The sequence below is a fragment of the Hyperolius riggenbachi genome, chromosome 12 (genome assembly GCF_040937935.1).
Source record: "Hyperolius riggenbachi isolate aHypRig1 chromosome 12, aHypRig1.pri, whole genome shotgun sequence".
Taxonomy (NCBI): domain Eukaryota; kingdom Metazoa; phylum Chordata; class Amphibia; order Anura; family Hyperoliidae; genus Hyperolius; species Hyperolius riggenbachi.
Genome location: NC_090657.1, coordinates 180,606,710 through 180,626,180, shown reverse-complemented (window position 1 = coordinate 180,626,180; position 19,471 = coordinate 180,606,710). Strand labels below are relative to the sequence as shown.

The window sequence follows — 19,471 nt, the reverse complement described above, 5'->3', positions numbered from 1 at the left end:
CACCGATACCTGGCTATGATATTTACCTGGGGGGGGGGAGGTGGCACTCGTACCTGGCTAACCTATATACTAGTGGGACAGTGGCACCCATACATGGCCAACCTATACTGGGGGAGCTCCCATAGATCCATACCTAGCTAACCCATATTGAAGGTGTGCCCATACAGGGCTAACATATACTGGGTGGCAGTGGCTCCCATACCTGGCTAACCTATTTACTAGGGGGGCAGTGGCACCCATACCTGGCTAACCTATACTGGGGGGAGCACCCAAAGCTGGCTAACTTGTTCTGGGGGCACTCACAGCTGGCTAACCTGTCCTGGGGGCACTCACAGCTGGTTAACCTGTCCTGGGGGCACTCACAGCTGGCTAACCTGTCCTGGAGGCACTCACAGCTGGATAACCTGTCCTGGGGGCACTCACAGCTGGCTAACCTGTCCTGGGGGCACTTACAGCTGGCTAACCTGTCCTGGGGGCACTCACAGCTGGCTAACCTGTCCTGGGGGCACTCACAGCTGGCTAACATGTCCTGGGGGCACTCACAGCTGGTTAACCTGTCCTGGGGGCACTCACAGCTGGCTAACCTGTCCTGGGGGCACTCACAGCTGGCTAACCTGTCCTGGGGGCACTCACAGCTGGTTAACCTGTCCTGGGGGCACTCACAGCTGGCTAACCTGTCCTGGGGGCACTCACAGCTGGCTAACCTGTCCTGGGGGCACTCACAGCTGGCTAACCTGTCCTGGGGGCACTCACAGCTGGCTAACCTGTCCTGGGGGCACCCACAGACTGCTGGCTACCATGTTTGGGGGTCCTGGAGGAATGTTTGGGTGGGTGAGAGGTGCGTGGGGTTGGAAGGTTATGGGGGTAGTGGGCCCATAAAAAAATTGCTATGGGGCCCAGTCATTTCTAGCTACGCCCCTGAAAGAAGCAGAAAGATAAATAACCCAGCCGATGTAAGGAAAGCAGCCGCAGGTGTCTTATGGAAGATGTGTTTATATCTTTCCTCTTTTCCATCTGGATTGTACGCCTCCCCCATTTGTGTACGAGAGCGCTGCGGTGAAGGATGCGCTGCTGTTCAGTTATCAGCTGTAAGTGCACATAAAAGCACATACGGGAACACACCGGCTCTCATATAAAAAAAGCACTGTCTGCAGGAAACCGCCACCCGGACCAGCATCCTGCTGAGCGGCCAGCAAAGAAAGACACCAGCCAATCATCTCGTCCGCAAGAAGCACAACACGGCAGACATTACAGCACCATGTCGTTGCTGTGGCAATTCTTTAATTAATCTCAGTGTTTTTCATACATGGTCATTCATTAAAAACTTAAAGGATAAGAGAGGCGACAGAGGTGCATAAAGGTTTTTACCTTATCTGCTGCCAGTGAGGAGCGAAAATGACGACATTCTTTTCACATAAATTTTTGCGAAAATAATGTTAACCGGTATAAATAATGATTTCATGCGCTTCCACAAATTTTCGCCATATATTGCTTAAATACAATGTATTTTTGCGAAAAATTATCTAAAAATGTAAAAAAAAATGGCAATTCCAAAGCAAAAATGACTTTGGCGAAAATTTGCGAGCAACACTGCCTGCAGCATTAGGTATCTGGGATGCAGACTGTGTTTACCCCCCGATTGCCTCCAACAGTCTGGACTGGGCCCGGACCCTCCCCTGGGTAGCTATCCTTGACCCTGAAGCAGTACTGTGCATTTCAAGCCGCGCCTGTGCAGTCCGCAGGCTGAGTGCGCACTCACACCCTGGAGACCGCGGACGCAAGTGCGTAGGCGTGCACGCAGCCCGCCGAACTGCTTAGGTGCAGTGTGTAATGCACAGCACTGCTTCTGGGCCAAGGATAGCTACCCAGGGGAGAGTCAAGGCCCGGTCCGGACTGTTGGAGGCAATCGGCGGTAAAGGGAGGCCGCAGTCTGCATCCCAGATACCTTATGCAGCAAATAAGGTAAAAACTTTTATGCCGCTCTGTCCCCTCACTTATTCTTTAACCTCCCTGCCGTTATAAAAAATTGCTGCGCACGCCAGGGAGGGTGTTTTTTTGGCATTTTTTTTTTTTTGTAGCATGTAGCTAGCCTAGCGCTATGCTATGCTTCCCCCCGAATGCGCCGATCGCCGCCGGCGCATTTACCCATCCGGAAATCCCGTTCTGAACGGGATTTCCAGGAGGGCTTCCCCCGTCGCCATGACGTCACCGACGTCATCGACGTCGTGACGTCAGAGGGAGTCCCGAACCACCCCTCGACGCTGCCTGGCACTGATTGGCCAGGCAGCGCACGGGTCTCGGGGGGGGGGCACCCTCTGATGCGGCGGGTTGCGGCGAATCGGCGCGGAGCGGCGGCGATCGTAAGTTACACGCAGCTAGCAAAGTGCTAGCTGCGTGTAACAAAAAAAAATTATGCAAATCGGCCCAGCAGGGCCTGAGGAATCCTCCGCGGCAGGTTACCCCGAGCTGAGCTCGGGATAACCGGCAGGGAGGTTAAGGAAAGGCCAGGCTGAGTTCACACCTATTGTGACCAATTGGGCCTTGCTCACACTATCGCTTATGTCAAGATGCCAAGGAAACACTACTGCTGAATGCCTCAGAGCAGTGGCATAGCAATAGGGGTTGCAGAGCTCTCGACCACACGCGGCCCTTGGAGCCCTTCCTCAACAGTAGTATTAGCTCTTTATTGGTCCTGTTCTTTGGTATGATCACTTCTATAAATGCTTTGAATGATAATAATCATTAATAGGCTGGTTCCCATCCCCTTCTTGCACCTCTGACACTGTGGTTGTCCTTGGCTGGTTTTGGAGTGCCGTATCAATTGGCATGTCTAGAGGCTTGGGGGGGGGGGGGGGGGGGGCTTGGGCCATGTAAAACTTGCACCGGGGCCCATAGCTCCTTAGCTAAGCCAGAGGGCCTTTTCGCAAAAGAAGAATTGAGATATTATGTCACTGTGTTCTGATCCTCGAAATAGGATTGCCAGTTTCATAGAATTGTCTTTATGAAACGCTATCATATTATTCTGAATATCCACCACAACCTGGTAAATTTGATCTTGAATCAAATGTTTGATGGCTTCCACCTCACCTCACACAGATGCTCACTCACCAGATGGAATGACAGATCAAACCGTCATAGAGCCGCCTCATGTAGTTCTCCAAAGTGGTATGTTGTTCCCATAAGCCATGCAAAAATGATTACATTATATACTCGCCTATAAGCCTAATGTTTCAGCACAAAAAATGTGCTGAAAAGATATCCCATAGGCTTATATGCAAGTCAGTGGAGCAGAACGGATGGTGGAGCAGGATAAGTTACTGGCAGAGGAACGCAAGGATCTTGCACTAGTGATCTCTTGCCATCTGGCTCCCTGCTGTGTCCGTGTCCCACATCCCCTGCAGCATGGTGCGCAGAGTGCGCTGCACAAGACTACCTGTTTCCCCTGGTTTGTGGAGCGGAGTGTGCAAGCAACGTGTCAGCGGTGCAATGATCGGGGATTCTTCCTGCATGGCAATTGCTGTGTCTCATATCTATGTGGCGTCTTGAGACACAGCTGTATCATCCTTGGGGCACATCTGGTTATGAGGAGAGTGAACATCTGGCTACTGTTGAGGGGGCTATACTGTGGAGGGGGCTTATACGCGAGTCAATCACTTGTTCCTGGTTTCTGAGGGAAAAGTGAGTACCTCGGCTTATATGCAAGTATATACAGTATTATTATTATTGTGATAACAGCCAATTGCGTCAGGGATTAGGCTGGCGTGGTGCCTAAGACAAAAATAATTTATAATAGACTCTATAGGTTTATTTTACAATCAAACAATTTTACTTTTCTAGATGATTATTATATGCAGCAGTGAGGCACGGTGATGGGCATGACGTTCGCGCCTGCTTTTGTTAATCTTTCCTCAATCACAAGAAAATGTATGCGTGCTCTACGCCAAGCTTAACCCTTTCAAGTCTAGCTGTGCAAATCTGGCTAAAATGGCTTATCATGAGACATGCTCATGCAGAAATGCATCTGCTTTCGCATGCCAAACTTTGCAGGGTCAAAAACCAATACCGCGAAGCGGTTGCCCTGCGGGAATTAGTTCATGCTATACAGCACTATCCAGGAGCGCCTCGGGGAGGCTTCCCATTGCCCCCATACAACCGGGGGGCTGTGGGGCCCCAGGCTCTCTCACTGCCTAGGGACCACAGCAACACCCCGGAGGTGGAGGCTGGGTAGCGCAGACGACCCCCCCAAGCGTGGCCGGCGCCGGGGGGGGCCATCCGCACCCATCTCCCAAAAATTTAAAAACAGGCACTTACCTGAACGTCCATTGCGTTCTGCTGCTGCGCATCGACTCGGGGCACTGCATGGGAAAGGAGTGACGCATGGGTCACCCCGAGCTGTGGGGCTCAGGGCTGGCTCACACACATCACTCCAGAAGAGGGGGGAGGACAGGCACAGACAGCCCACTTATAGAGCAAACCATCCACCACCTGCCTCCAAAGGACAGAATGCAAATATGCTCAATCACAAGAAAATGTGTGCGTGCTCTACGCCAAGCTTAACCCTTTCAAGTCTAGCTGTGCAAATCTGGCTAAAATGGCTTATCATGAGACATGCTCATGCAGAAATGCATCTGCTTTCGCATGCCAAACTTTGCAGGGTCAAAAACCAATACCGCGAAGCGGTTGCCCTGCGGGAATTAGTTCATGCTATACAGCACTATCCAGGAGCGCCTCGGGGAGGCTTCCCATTGCCCCCATACAACCGGGGGGCTGTGGGGCCCCAGGCTCTCTCACTGCCTAGGGACCACAGCAACACCCCGGAGGTGGAGGCTGGGTAGCGCAGACGACCCCCCCAAGCGTGGCCGGCGCCGGGGGGGGCCATCCGCACCCATCTCCCAAAAATTTAAAAACAGGCACTTACCTGAACGTCCATTACGTTCTGCTGCTGCGCATCGACTCGGGGCACTGCATGGGAAAGGAGTGACGCATGGGTCACCCCGAGCTGTGGGGCTCAGAGCTGGCTCACACACATCACTCCAGAAGAGGGGGGAGGACAGGCACAGACAGCCCACTTATAGAGCAAACCATCCACCACCTGCCTCCAAAGGACAGAATGCAAATATGCTCAATCACAAGAAAATGTATGCGTGCTCTACGCCAAGCTTAACCCTTTCAAGTCTAGCTGTGCAAATCTGGCTAAAATGGCTTATCATGAGACATGCTCATGCAGAAATGCATCTGCTTTCGCATGCCAAACTTTGCAGGGTCAAAAACCAATACCGCGAAGCGGTTGCCCTGCGGGAATTAGTTCATGCTGTACAGCACTATCCAGGAGCGCCTCGGGGAGGCTTCCCATTGCCCCCATACAACCGGGGGGCTGTGGGGCCCCAGGCTCTCTCACTGCCTAGGGACCACAGCAACACCCCGGAGGTGGAGGCTGGGTAGCGCAGACGACCCCCCCAAGCGTGGCCGGCGCCGGGGGGGGCCATCCGCACCCATCTCCCAAAAATTTAAAAACAGGCACTTACCTGAACGTCCATTGCGTTCTGCTGCTGCGCATCGACTCGGGGCACTGCATGGGAAAGGAGTGACGCATGGGTCACCCCGAGCTGTGGGGCTCAGGGCTGGCTCACACACATCACTCCAGAAGAGGGGGGAGGACAGGCACAGACAGCCCACTTATAGAGCAAACCATCCACCACCTGCCTCCAAAGGACAGAATGCAAATATGCTCAATCACAAGAAAATGTATGCGTGCTCTACGCCAAGCTTAACCCTTTCAAGTCTAGCTGTGCAAATCTGGCTAAAATGGCTTATCATGAGACATGCTCATGCAGAAATGCATCTGCTTTCGCATGCCAAACTTTGCAGGGTCAAAAACCAATACCGCGAAGCGGTTGCCCTGCGGGAATTAGTTCATGCTATACAGCACTATCCAGGAGCGCCTCGGGGAGTGTTAATCTTTACATGGGATGGCTGGAGGTCCAGATGGTCTGACCTCCGATCAACCCATTTGCCTTGAACCTCGTGATCCTTCGCCGTTTTATAGATGATATATTATGCGTCTGGTCAGGGATCATGGATGAACTACAACTATATACAGAACACCTTAACAGCAACCAGTTGGGTCTGCCCTTCACCATGGACAGTCACCCAAACAGATCAATTTTCTAGATCTACTGCTATTTATAGAACCAAAAGCTAACCTGATACGCACGAAAAACTATTTTAAACCCACAGAACCTAATGGGTACCTAGACTTTACCAGCTCACACCATAAACAGTGGTTGAGGAATGTATCATTCAGTCAGTTTGAAAGGTTGATGTGTAACTGTACTGAGAAACCAGATTTTGCGAATCAAGCAGAAATATTAATAATATATTTCTAGAGAAAAATATCCTGGCACTATAGTTTTTGCTGCACTAGAAAAAGCCGCCAGATTCACCCAAAGCAAACGTCTAGACAAAATACCTATAAAAAAAACACTAAAACAGAAACCTATAGAAAATATCCTTTTATTTTAAATTATTTAGCACAATATGAAACGCGTTGAGCCATGCTAAACAAATTGTGGCCAATCCTTTGCCAATCCTTTCTAAGTTAGACTTTATGGTGACTTCTTTATTTCTATGACTGTATTATTGTATTGTGATTTTAATACATTTTTGTATGTTTGCAAGGATTTTAATGTGGTTTATACCTTTGCATTTTGTATTGTTATACTTAAAGAACTACATAACAACTGTGTTAGTCCCAGAGCATTGTAGGTATAGATCCCATTTCCATACCTCTACCCACCTAACCTGTTAACTAATATCAATTGTTTGCACATATAAATACCTGTAGCAACAGGAATTCTGTAATCCTGAGGAAGTGGGGGGTGGGGAGGGTAATACCCCCACAAAACGTGATGTGGAATAAAACTTTTATTATACCACTCTAACTTGCAATCATTGTCTCACTATTGCCTGTCTTGCCTTATGGGCCCAGCTTAAAGGGAACCTAAACTGAGAAGGATATGGATTTTTCTTTTAAAATAATACCAGTTGCCCGACTCTCCTGCTGATCCTGTGTCTCTGATACTTTTAGGCTAGTTATACACCAGGACGTTGCGTTTAGGGGACGTTATAGGGCACATAACGTGCCCCTAACGCAACGCCTGGTGCTCTCTGGTGTGGACGTCGGAGTGAGCCGCGTTGTGCAGCTCACTCTGGCGTCCGTGATGCCGTGATGCGTACTCTTGGACGCATGCGGCATCACGTGGTCCTGGCCGGCCAATCGCGGCACAGAGAGGCCGCTCCAGGAAGTAAACACTGCACGTCACTGAGTGCAGTGAATATTAATTAGCCATGTGCCTGGCCGCTCTCCCCTCGTCCCCAACATGACTGAGCATGTGCAAACAGTCTAACGCGGCTTAGCCGCGGAGAACGCACAGCATGCAGCACTTTGCTGCGTTACAATGTAACGCAACGTGGGCAGTGTGAACAGCCCACTTGTGTTACATTGCTGTGCGTTGGGGGAGCGTTACAGGCTGCACTAATGTGCGCCTGTAACGTCCCTGTGTGCAAGAAGCCTTAGCCACAGCCCCTCAACAAGTATGCAGATCAGGTGCTCTGACTGAAGTCAGACTGGATTAGCTGCATGCTTGTTTCAGGTGTGATGTAGTCACTACTGCAGTCAAATAGATCAGCAGGACTGCCAGGCAACTGGTATTGTTTTAACCATCTTAGCGGTATGGACGAGCTCAGCTCGTCCATCACCGCCGATGGCTGCCGCTCAGGCCCTGCTGGGCCGATTTTAGTCAAATAAAGAGCAGCACACGCAGCCGGCACTTTGCCAGCCGCGTGTGCTGCCCGATCGCCGCCGCTCTGCGGCGATTCGCCGCGAGCAGCGGCGAAAGAGGGTCCCCCCAGCCGCCTGAGCCCAGCGTAGCCGGAACAAAAAGTTCCGGCCAGCGCTAAGGGCTGGATCGGAGGCGGCTGACGTCAGGACGTCGGCTGACGTCCATGACGTCACTCCGCTCGTCGCTATGGCGACGATCTAAACAAAACAAGGAAGGCCGCTCATTGCGGCCTTCCTTGTTTATTCTGGGCGCCGGAGGCGATCGGAAGAACGCCTCCGGAGCGCCCTCTAGTGGGCTTTCATGCAGCCAACTTTCAGTTGGCTGCATGAAATAGTTTTTTTTAAATTTAAAAAAAACCCTCCCGCAGCCGCCCTGGCGATCTTAATAGAACGCCAGGGTGGTTAAAGGAAACATCCATATCCCTCTCAGTTAAGGTTCCCTTTAACTCCTCTGACCTCGGCAGTGCATTAGCACTGCTCCTAGCACTACCGCCCTCACTGCTCTAAAACATAGGCAACAGTTATAACCTTTAAAGAAAAACATTTCTTTGTTACAGCTTACAGCAGAGCAGATTCTAGGCTAAATTGCTCCCAGGCTTAGTGTGTCAAATTTGTTATTTGCGATGTTGTATTTAGCCCCACAGTATAGGTATCCAGGTATAGGTGCCCCCAATATAGGTATTCATGTATAGGTGCCCCAGTATAGGTATCCAGGTATAGGTGCCCCCAATATAGGTAGCCAGGTATAGGTGCCCCCAAAATAAGTATCCAGGTATATATGCCCCCAGTATAGGTAGCCAGGTATAGCTGCCCCCAGTATAGGTAGCCAGGTATAGCTGCCCCCAGTATAAGTAGCCAAGTATAGCTGCCCCCAGTATAAGTAGCCAGGTATAGGTGCCCTGATATAGATAGCCATCTACAGGTGCCCCATTATGAGTTAGCCAGCTATAGGTGCTCCAGTATAGGTTAGTAAACTATAGGTGCCCCAGTATAAGTAAGCCAAGTAAAGGAAGCAGACAAAGGGTTAACATCCTGTGTTTACATATTAGGTGTGTCTGCTGAGGACTGCCGAATGTCTGTGCTGACACAGCTGAGAGATCAAATTACACTGGTGATTACATACAGATGAGGGGGAATTAGGCAGGCTAAATGCTCTAAAAACACACAGGGTGCATTTCTCTATGTTTTTCTTGTGTCCTGTGCAAGACTTCAGGTCCACTTTAGGATTCTAGGATCACACAACATACTTGCTCTGATTATTGATTTATATAACACCACCATCCGTCGTAGCGTTGTACAATATAATTATAAGGCTTGAGTGCATGAAAAAGTGAGCGCAACCTAAGTATGACAATTACTATAAATGATTCTCTAATAAATATACAGCAGTTGCAAGAAACAATAGTGAAAGGAGGCCTGTCTGGACTTGTAAGCTTACAATCTAATCTCGCTATAAAGAAATAAAAAAAGCCCATAAACTGGCTATGACTGCAAAGCAACAAGAACGTCAAAATGAATAAATATATGCAAAGTAGAGAAACGTACGGAGAATGAAGGTCTGACTGCCCCCATCCTCCTCTGCACCAATCCCCTCCTCCCCCGAATACAGAACCGCGTCCATCCGCAGATCCGGCTGGCGTAATGTGTGCAGGCATTAGAATTTTGGGACTAAATTTAGCAGACTGGAAAAATCAGTCTTTTTTTATTATTGTGCTTTTCCTATTGCTGTCGCTGCCAATTTTATCATTATTTTTTTCCTCTCTCTCTTCTTTTTAAGATGCCTAAACAGCCCCCAAAAAATATGAAGCGCCCTCCTTGATATACTGCATTGCACAGCTTTTAGCTATAAAAGTGATTGAGGCTGGCTGGGGAGGACGCAGACCACAAGGAATAAAAAAAAAAAGAAGAAGAAGAGTCGGGTTAGAAGCGTCTAGAAGATCATCTCTCGTCTAACTTTTTTTTCTTATTTATTTATTTCCTGCTCTTTCTCTCTTCTTTTTCTTCTACTTTTTTTTTTTCCTGAAGAAATGTTGATCTAGGGAGCGCTTGCTGCAGCTTGGCAGAATATCCAGACGTTACCTCATAGCTCTAGACAGACAGCAAAATTTCTGTGCCAGGGTAGCGCTGCAGGAGTACTCCGCACACAGGCTGCCTGATTAGCACTTATTCTGTTTCAAGAGGCCCAGAGTCTCTTCTGCAGTGCCGGGTCCTGAGTGGCTGCTTTCCGCTGCCTGCGTCCGATAGGCTGGCAGATAAGGTGATAATGGGGAGCAGGTAATACTTTCTAAACTTCTGCCCTTTCTGCTTTCTCTTATTCTTTCTTCTTTCTTTTTTTTAATCTAAACCTTTTGTCCTATTATCTCAATTGCAATATTTAAATAATTACCTCTTTTTTTCAGTGCGATTTTTTTTTTTTTACTTTCTTCTTTCTTTTGTTATGAATTTTTTTTTTTAATCATGAAAAATACATACCTACCATCGAATAGTCTGGTTAAATTTTACCTCCCTACCCCGATCTTAATACAAAGTAGGGCATTTGGGGTGCGTGGCTCGGCAGGTGCCTAATTGGTGCAAATGTTGAGTATCAGTAACCAGGCGCCCAACTCACCGTTTGGTACTAAAGCTGGAAACCATCGGCTACATAAGTAGCCAATTGGTACTACAGTAGACAGGCCTAACCAGCTGGCTACATATAATGAGGGAAAGGTTAGGTTTAGGCGTTAGGTTGGGGATTCGTTTTAGGCAATAGGTGTGGGGGGTGTATTTTAGGCACTAGAGGGAGGGTTCAAGCGAGCATGTGAGCCTGGTTTGTCTACAGTAAACTATTGGTAATTTAATTTTCCAATAATTTTACTATCAGCAACTTCTGTGCGCCCGACTCATCCAGCCGCAGCGCTGTACATACACTTCTAAACCCACCACCTGCCCCGAAGGCGGACGTATGCAGGTGGATTTCAAAACAATTATTTAAGGGGCTGTTCTTACTCGGTCGATTAGCGGGCGTTTACCACTTATCGCCGAAGCTTTTTAAAGTGCTAGCTCAATAGTAATAATCAGGGCCATGATCTCATTGCCACGATCGCCGGCGGTCCGTGATTAGCGGTGATCGCAAAATGCGGAACTTGCGATTTAACAACGATCGCGATTACAATGCTAAAAACACGCCAACTGCAATTGGTCAAAAATCATAGAGTGTAAAGTGATTTTACCGCATTAATGGTAGTAAAATCACCAGCGCTAATCGCTAGCGTTTTGCGTTTGCAAATGGAAACGGGCCCTAAGGCTACTTTCCTTGCTGAATCAATTTTACTCAGTGAGGAACTGATTGTTTTGTTACATCGGGTAGCAATCTATAAGTGTATAAACAGCTTACCAAAAGAACCACAAGGGGAGCCCAAACCTACTTCTTTGCCTAGGAACCCATTACATCTTATTCCATCTCTGGATTGGGCCCTGCACTCACGTGCATATAAAGATGATGTAGGGAAATTTGGGTGCAGCCAAAAGACAGCTCACCCTGATCTAGCTATACTCCTGCCATTGCTATAAACGATTCCCCCCGCTGATAACCTAACTATTCACTTCCCCATGTAACTTGGGCTATGGCTATTGCTGACACATACCTATGAATCTGCCACTGGGAGATTTGGGCGCAGGATAAAGCCTCACCCTGCTTCTGCACAAGTCCCGGCGGCGTTAATTACTATTCCCCCTCCAGGCCATGGATAGTGGGGGAATGATGTAATTCAGCTTCCAGGTATTGCTGGCAGCAGAATTACAGTGTTTTATAGGTAATTTGGGCTCTGTCTATTGGCGACACCCAAGTTACTCACTGAACGCAGCTATAGCTGTAATTCCTAATACGGCCTTTGGTGGCGCTGGACGCACCCAGATCTCCTGCGCTGTTTTGACAGAGCTTGATTGCTGACACCCGTATAACACCAGTTTTATCATAATTTGGGCTCTGGCTATTGCTGGAGCCCAAATTAGTCAGTGAGCACCGCTATAAGCGTAATTCACAGTACAGCCTACGGGGGTGGCCAAATCTCCCAAATTAGCCATTTCCCTGACTGCAGTGAAGCCTGGTGGTGGTGATCAGTTAGCTGTACAGAGTGACAGATTGTATAGTCAGCACAGAGAGTACTATTGCTAGTGGAACACTGCAGACTAAAAACTAAGAATGACGTGTGCGTGATCGAGAACACACAGCCAGGACCACGCAGAGGCGGTGGCCGGCAAATGGCTCTGTCACCCAAATCAAAACGTAGTCACTGCGGGGGACCGGAGGATCTGTTTGTCCCATCGCGGGCACTGCGCAGCTGCAAGGGGCCGGTAAAAGCCCCAGGTGAGTTAAACTTATTTTTGGGTGACTTTAGGTTTCCTTTAAAGGACAACTAAAGTGAGAGGTATATGGAGGCTGCCATATTTATTTGATTATAATAAACATTACCTGTTGCCTGGCAGCCCTGCTCATCTATTTGGCTACAGGAGTGTCTGAATCACACTAGAAACAAGCATGAAGCTAATCTTGTCAGCTCTGACAGTAATGTCAAAAACACCTGATCTGCTGCATGCTTGTTCAGGGGCTATGGCTTAAAGTATTAGAGGCAGAGGGTCAGCAGGAAAGTCGGGCAACTGGTATTGCTTAAAAGGTGAATAAATAAGGCAGCCTCCATATCCCTCTCGTTACAGGTGTCCTTTAAACAGAACCTGTTAGTACCTTAACCTATGAGGTGAAGCAGCAACCTTTGTCTTAACCCATACTACCTAAAGAATGGATGCTATGATATTCAACTTCTGATTATCTTATATACCTATGCAATGAGACATCCTAGTAAAACCAACTGTTGAATTGTTTATGCCGCACCTTGTCTGTAGCTGACTTCTAGCTAATTGCATACTTCTTGTGTTGGATGTTCAAATATGTTGGCCCTTGGCCATGTTCTGTACTTTTAAAAATCAATAAAATGATTTGTTAAAAAAAAAAAAACAGAACCTGTAACAAAAAAAAGTTCACCTGGGGGGTACTCACCTTGGGAGGGGAAAGCCTCAGGGTCCCAATGAGGCTTCCCCCACCCCTGTAGCTGCAGGCAGTCCAGCGCTGGCTCCCCCGAAGTGTCCCGGAATCCTCCCTCGACAAGCCTGATAAGCGACAATTTATTTACCTTTCCTGGCTCCAGCAGGGGCGCTGTTGCGGCTCTGCGCACAAAGATAGGCGAAAATAGCCAATCTCCGTCGGGTCCGCTCTACTGCTACAGTAGAGCGGCCCGACAGCGATCGGCTATTTCCGCCTATCTCTGAGGCGGAGAGCCGATACTGCGCCTGCGCTGGAGCTGGGAGGGTAAATATTTACATCCCCGCTGTTCAGGGAGCTTTATCTCTGCCGCCGTGGGACACAGGAGGACGGGGGAAGCCTCAACAGGATCCGAAGTCTTCCCCCACCCGAGGCGAGTACCCCCCAGGGAAGGTTTTCTTCATTACAGAGTTTCTTTAAACGTGTTCATCCACTATGTGATGGTAAGCCCAGTGCCACAAACTATTGACTGCACCTTATCTGGAGATTGGAGCAATCATTGTCTCACCTTGCTCTCAGGGGCTTAACTATTAGAAAGCTCTATAGCCACGGGGAAGAGGGCATAAGCCGAAGAGGAGCCCCCACATTCTACTTCCCTCCCATTTTACTTTACTTTCTCCAATAAGAATTTAAAATAACCTTTCTGCATTTAATAATTGAAAAAGTACCAAAAATAGTAGTAAAAACACTATCAAAATGATTTTAAGAAGTTTCTTGCTTGTTGGGGGTTTAAAAGGCACTTTATTGACAAGGTGTGAAAATATCAACTTAGAGAAAACTCAGGAGAAAAAATGAATTGCATGTGGGCCAAGGAGGAGTTTTCTCCTAGGTGACATTTTCACAACTTGTAAATAAAATGCTTTTAACCCACCAGCAAGCAAAACATAAAATACTCAAAATAATTATGACAGTACTTATTCACCTACTTTTTGGTACTTTTTTCATTACAAAGTGATAAAAAGTTATTTTAAATCAAAGATGAAAAATTATCTCCTGGGAGAAAACTCAGGAGAAAAAAAGTGAATTGCATATGGGGTTATGGCTATACCGGGGGACAAAATTATATGGGGGAGGGGCTTGACATTAGTGTGGGGAGTAGGGATGGTCAATGAGATGCAAATTTCAAGTTGATGCAGGGTTATGCAAATTTTATGTGCACATTTATGCAGCTTGAAAATGGACCAATCAAATTTTACTTCAGCAGGATTTGATTGGTTAATTTTCAATCTGCATAAATTTGCATACAAAATTTGCATAATGCGGTGTCAACTCAAAATTATTTGCATCTCATTGACCGGGATGGTCAATGAGATGCAAATAATTTTGAGTTGACATAGTGGGGAGCATGGTAATACGGAGGACAATGGCACTACTGGGGGAACACGGCTATACAAGGGAAAGGGGGTGACATTACTGTGGGGGAATGGTAATACTGGGATACATGTATATATATATATATGGGAAGTGCCGCGAGTTACACTATTAGCATTACTCACGCTGCTCGAGTAGTGAGACTGTTACTTCAGTAACGTGTGTAACTAACAAGTGGCACTGTTTGTTACGTGAGTTACCATAGTACCGCAAGTCACGCTAATAACATATCTCACAGTACTTACTGGTGCTAATAAGGGTAATATTGCCATGCACTGTGTGTGCACGGTAATATTATCTCTAAGTGAATCAACCCTATTGTGGCAATACTTGTCATGGGTTGGCAGAGTCATGGTGGTCACTCTTGTCGTGGTTTGGCAAAGTCATGGTGGCCACACGTATGGGTTTTCAGAGACATGGTGGCCACACTTCTTATGGGTTGGAAGAGTCATGGTGGCTACACTTGTTATGGGTTGGCAGAGACATGGTAGCCACCCTTGTTATGGGATGGCAGGGTCATGGTGGCCACACTTATGGGTTTACAGAGACATGGTGGCCACACTTGTAATGGGTTGGAAGAGTCATGGTGGTCACACTTGTTATGGGTTGGAAGAGTCATGGTGGTCACACTTGTTATGGGTTGGAAGAGTCATGAGTATTATGGGTTGGCAGAGTTATTGTGGCCACACTTGTTATGAAATGGAAGAGTCATGATGTCCTCACTTCTTATGGGTTGGAAGAGTCATGGTGGCCATACTTGATATGGGTTAGCAGAGTTATGGTGGAGACACTTGTAATGGGTTGGAAGAGTCATAGAAGTCACACTTGTAATGGGTTTGCAGTCATGGTGGCCACACTTGTTATGGGTTGGAAGACTCATGGTGACCTCGCTTGTTATGGATTCACAGTCATGGTGGTCATGGTGGCCATACTAGTCATAAGTTGGCAGAGTCATTCAACCATGGTCCTCATTTTAAACAATTTTGTTCAGTTCAAGGCTGTTTACCAACTTGAGCATCGGTGCAACTGAATGGTGGTCAGGCTTATCCCATTCAGATAAATTTATAACAAAAAAAATAAGTCTACAGCAAATCCCCTTTGATTTATTAAAAGAAACCAAAGCATAAGAAACAAATACATCTCTTTTTAATAAAACTGCTGCGTTTGGGGGCAACTCTAAATTAGCTTGCCAGGTAAGCAATTCATTAGAGACTCTTGGAACATAAAGGATTAGATAAACATCTTGTAATAAACAGGCTGGTTCTCGCCGTCACACCGCAGTCTGCCACAAAACGCCGCCATTCCATTCAGACACACTGAGAAGTGAAATATTAAAGCAGAGAGGTGTAAGCCACCACAAAGACATGCAATGCAAAAAAAACAGCGAACGGCTCAGGTCTGTGGAAAGCCGCGGCGTAGAATCCATGCAGCGCCAGAGGTAGAGAGCCGCAGATGCGAAGTACATTCTACCTGCCGTGGACCTGAGCCGTTTACAATGAACCTGAACCGACTGAAAATTATTTAAAATAAACACATGATGTACCTGCAAATGAATATTACATACTCACCGTCAGCTCCACAATTTCTTCTAACAACGATTCCTTCTAGTTCCGACTAGATCTAGTCAGACTTGGCTCTCCGGAAGCTGAAAGCCTTAGAGCCCTTTTCCACTATATTAGTTGCTGTCAATTATAACTGAAAGGACAAATGATATGCAATGTAATGCATGTGCTTCCCTATGGCTAAAATGGGTGATATTACAGGGTAACGGAGTGCTGACCCAGAAGCTGTTATATGGTCATCGCCATTTTTAAAATGGAGGCTGGTTAATTCCATAGGTCACATTGGACTAACAGGACGCGGAAGAGGAGAGAGAGATTGATGAGTATACTACACCAGAGGTGAGTATGACGTGTGTATGTTTATTCTGCATTTTATTTTTCAGTTCAGGTTTGCTTTAAGCCCCAGTTCTCCTCCTAGTCTTATTAATGAATCTATCAGATATGCAATTAATGTTTTTAAGTAGGGTAATAATAGGAGGAACTTGCTGGAGCACATCACCGGTTGCCAGCTACGTATCGCTGACAACCTAAAGCCTTGCTGTACTCCAACTCCATTACCTCTCTGTGGGTCAGGAGCCCCCCCCCCCCCCCCTCTCCCGGCCACACCAGAAGTATTGTGGTAGTGGAGTGAGGTGCTTTACCACAGGGTGACAAGGATGACTAACATCCAATGGGAAACACATAGGAGACCACAGTGCAATGGAAACAGGGGAGCTACAGCAAAAAGTCAGGTCACAGTGACAAAGGGTGTACAGTATACTACCAAACAAGTGTTAATGGATGAGAGTGATCCCTTTGTTCTAAGTAAACCTGTGAGATTTGAACATTTAAAAATTTACCTCAGGAGAGTCTCCCTCCAGCCCGCTCGGGTCCACCCAACTGCTCAGGTGTAGATGGCTCGCACATGTGCAGTAGCATGGAACCCTGCTACTGCGCAAGCCATCAACAAGGGCTTGTTGGTGGTTTTGTGGACGTGACAGCACTGGAAAGGCCAGTGAAGTACGACAGGGAAGCCTCTTCATTTATCCAGAGGCTTCCCTCTATTAAAGTGGACCTGAACTCTTGCACAGGACAGAAGGAGAAAGATAGAGAAATACACCCGGTATTTATATACAGAGTTTAGCCTGTCTAATTCCCCCTCATCTGTGTCTAATCACAATGTAATTTGATCTCTCCCCGCATCACCTGACTGAAAAGGCAGATAGAGCAGATAAGCTCATTTGAAAGCATAGGATGTTAACAATATGTCTGCATCCATGAAAGCAGGAAGTAGGAACACTGCAGACTTACTGTATAATTTGTATCAGCTGTAACAAAGAAAAGTTATTCTCTTTATTTCCAGATTTAGGGTGTAAAATGCGTGCCATTTTTTCACAAGCTTTTAGACCCTAAAAACAAGAAAAAAACATAGCCCAGAGATCTGCAGCAGCTCCTGCATATTATAACCCACTCAGGCACGGGATTACCTTTCTGAGCTACGGATTTCTGTCCCGAGCCTGGCTCGGGATTACCGCTAAGGAGGTTAAAGGATATTATGCTGTTGCTTATCTTTTAGAGTAGAGGGGAAGTTTAGGTCCGCTTTAAGTTAAGTTCCCAGTTGGGGCACTTTTTTTTTCCCCTACAGGCACACTTAGAAGTATCAGAGCCCTAATTGTGCCAATTGTGGAGCCCAGGATTAGAGGCATAAAATATCTGCTTATGTGCTAACTGGTGCGGGAGAGAGCACGGATTAATTCAGACAAGGGAACCTTATCGTAGGCGGATTGGAACAGTCCAAACACTCTACACTTTTTGGGGGAAACGAACACCCTCCATTTTTATTATCTTTAATAGTAGTTTGCATCGCTGTCCGTGTCCCAGGTTGCTGCATATACAATTTTTGAGTGCAAAGGGAAAACAATGGTTAGTTGATCTGGCCACACCGTTTAGCACAGCTACACTTGTTTAACAGTATACTTACCTACTCACCCACTCCTTCATGTCACTTCCCCAGAACCAAATCCAGCTGCAACACTGTCATTTTGCTGATGTAGCCCTCTGTTGGCAGCGGAGGACCAGTGACAGGGTAATTCATATGTAATGCGTTTATACTACATTCTGCAAGTAACCAAAGGGCAAGCAGCCCTTCTTCTCATCCTCAACTACTGCTTGTATCAACTCTCCCAGCCAACATTTACCCACCCTTCATTTATACCCCTGTCCTCATGTGACTTCTCCTGACTCTCACCCAGGGCCGGGCCGAGGCATAGGCTGGAGAGGCTCCAGCCTCAGGGCGCAGTGTAAGAGGGGGCACAGAATTCATTCAGCTGTCATTCCTAATTGTGTTTGAAGCAGAAAGAAATAAGAAAAGGGGAAACATAGCAGTGACTGCAAGCCAAATAACTACATATTAAGGTGTTGGGGAGGTTGGGGGCCCTGTGGCGCCTCTTAGTCTAATAGCAATCAGTGTGTGACGCTGGGGTGGGAGGGATGGAGGGGCGCACTTTGGTGTCTCAGCCATGGGTGCTGGAGGACCTTGTCCCGGCTCTGCTCTCACCTACCCTAACACACTTCCAATACAAATAGAGATGTCAAAGGCAATCTGATTTTGGGTTCCCTATGTTAGGTATCGTATGCTAGACACTAACGGGCCCTACCCAACCCACTAAGGTTCTCACATGCAGGCTAGAAAAGTCCGATAGGCTGAACTACCACTTCTCTTTATTACTTAGCTTAGTGACAGGAGTAAAGGTGCATACACACGCACAAAGAATGTCAGCTGCTGGGCCACAGCCTTGTGGCACGTTCTGTTGCTATGGAGAGGGGAAGAGACAGTCAGCGCTGCACTCGATTAAGCAGTTTCCAGTGGGAGGGGTAAGGAGAAGCTAAACTCTTTGCTGCTTGGAGTAATGGTTGCAATACATACCTCTCTAATAGGATTCAATCAAATCTGCCCATCATCGCTAGATCTGTGGGATGTCCATATACCGCAGGCCAAAATGTTTTATACATACATGGGGCTTCGTCCAGCCCCTTCAGGCGAATCGGTCCCTCGCCAATCTCCGCTGCATGGATCCTCCGCTAGGCAGCCCGATAACTTCGCCAGTTGGCGCCAGATGTGCTCCCCCGGCCGGGAGCGTTCTGTGCCTGCGCAGTACACTCCAGACCACGTGGACGTGATTGACAGCCGCTCTCGCGCAGGTGCAGAAGATCTTGACCTGGGAAGGTCGCCACGGCGAACGGAGGAGATCCTGGGACCCCGGAGCTGCGGCGAGGGACATGTCGGCGGCCTGGGGCTGGAGGAAGCACTGGATAAGTAGATGTCATTTTTTTTCTAGCTCTGAATTTCCTTTAAAGAGAAACTCTGACCAAGAATTGAACTTTATCCCAATCAGTAGCTGATACCCCCTTTTACATGAGAAATGTATTCATTTTCACAAACAGACCATCAGGGGGTGCTGTATGACGGATATTGTGGTGAAACCCCTCCCAAAAGAAGCTCTTAGGACCGAGGTACTCTTGGCAGTTTCCGGTCTGTGAACCCTGTTGCATTGTGGGAAATAGCGGTTTACAGATGTCTCCAACTGCCAAAACAGCAAGCAGCAGCTACATCACTTGCCAGCAGTAAAAATGTCATCATGTAAT

General features: G+C 47.5%; 2 long non-coding RNA genes across 3 annotated transcripts in view; one reads left to right on the top strand and one right to left on the bottom strand.

Moving 5' to 3' along the window:
• The first annotated feature begins 10,044 nt into the window (after positions 1–10,044).
• LOC137542153 (uncharacterized) overlaps positions 10,045–19,471 on the top strand; it is a 53,648-nt gene continuing 44,221 nt past the window's right edge. The window contains exon 1 of the long non-coding RNA XR_011025365.1: positions 10,045–10,114. This is a non-coding gene — a long non-coding RNA (uncharacterized lncRNA). The remainder of the gene's footprint in view (positions 10,115–19,471) is intronic.
• LOC137542151 (uncharacterized) overlaps positions 15,531–19,471 on the bottom strand; it is a 239,135-nt gene continuing 235,194 nt past the window's right edge. For both annotated transcript variants that reach the window (XR_011025363.1, XR_011025364.1), the window contains exon 5: positions 15,531–15,601. This is a non-coding gene — a long non-coding RNA (uncharacterized lncRNA). The remainder of the gene's footprint in view (positions 15,602–19,471) is intronic.